The following is a 990-nucleotide window of genomic DNA, read 5'->3' on the forward strand; positions in this document are numbered from 1 at the left end:
TTTCAGAAAATACCCGGCTGATTTGCCCTGGCCCCTGCAAAACCCAGGCTGATCATGATTTTTGACTCAACGCGCGAGTCAGATCGAGCGTGGCGTTTGAAATGCGCGCCGTAAACAAGGACAGAGCGTCACGCTTTTATTTATACTTTGGATACTATCTAATATTATAAATTTTTAAAGATTATAATTGTTATTATTTAACGTTTATGATATTATAATATTGTGTGTGTAGGGATTAATTAACACGTACTAGGATTTTTTTAGTAAAAATCGCTGAAGAAATACTACACGGAAAAAAATGATATGTAAAAAATAATAAAACTATCAATAAAAGATACTGTTTAGCACTGTAATTTAGTCATTTTACTGAATTTTTATTATAAATTGATGTATGAACATTTAATCTTACTGTTTGAATATATATTAATATTATTATACACTGTAAAAAGCATTGATGTGCATATCAAAAATTCATTTGACGTGTTAGTAGTATCTCATTTATTTCATTGAAAAATTACGAGTTTATCATTACCCGTGGCCGAGTTACATAATAAACTGTAAATAGTCATCAGATTTCTGACAATTTTTTACAGTTTATTTTTTTCCGTGTAGTATTTGCTATGATTTTATTAAAATTCAATTAATTATAAAAAAAATGTAAAAAACTTGGAAATATTCGACAAAATTCCAATTTACATTACGTTCTCTGACAGTTCCATACTTTTTATCTGGAAATATGATATTTTTAACTATGATAAATGATAAAAGTATATAATTAACATATAAAATATAATAATATGAATGATAAAAAAATCAAAAATATTCATAATCCCTACACAATATTATAATATCATAAACGTTAAATAATAACAATAACAACAATTATGATCTTTAAAAATATATAATATTAGATAGTATCCAAAGTATAAATAAAAGCGTGACGCTCTGTCCTTGTTTACGGCGCGCATTTCAAACGCCACGCTCGATCTG

This window comes from Temnothorax longispinosus, chromosome 1 (assembly GCF_030848805.1).
Source record: "Temnothorax longispinosus isolate EJ_2023e chromosome 1, Tlon_JGU_v1, whole genome shotgun sequence".
Classification (NCBI taxonomy): domain Eukaryota; kingdom Metazoa; phylum Arthropoda; class Insecta; order Hymenoptera; family Formicidae; genus Temnothorax; species Temnothorax longispinosus.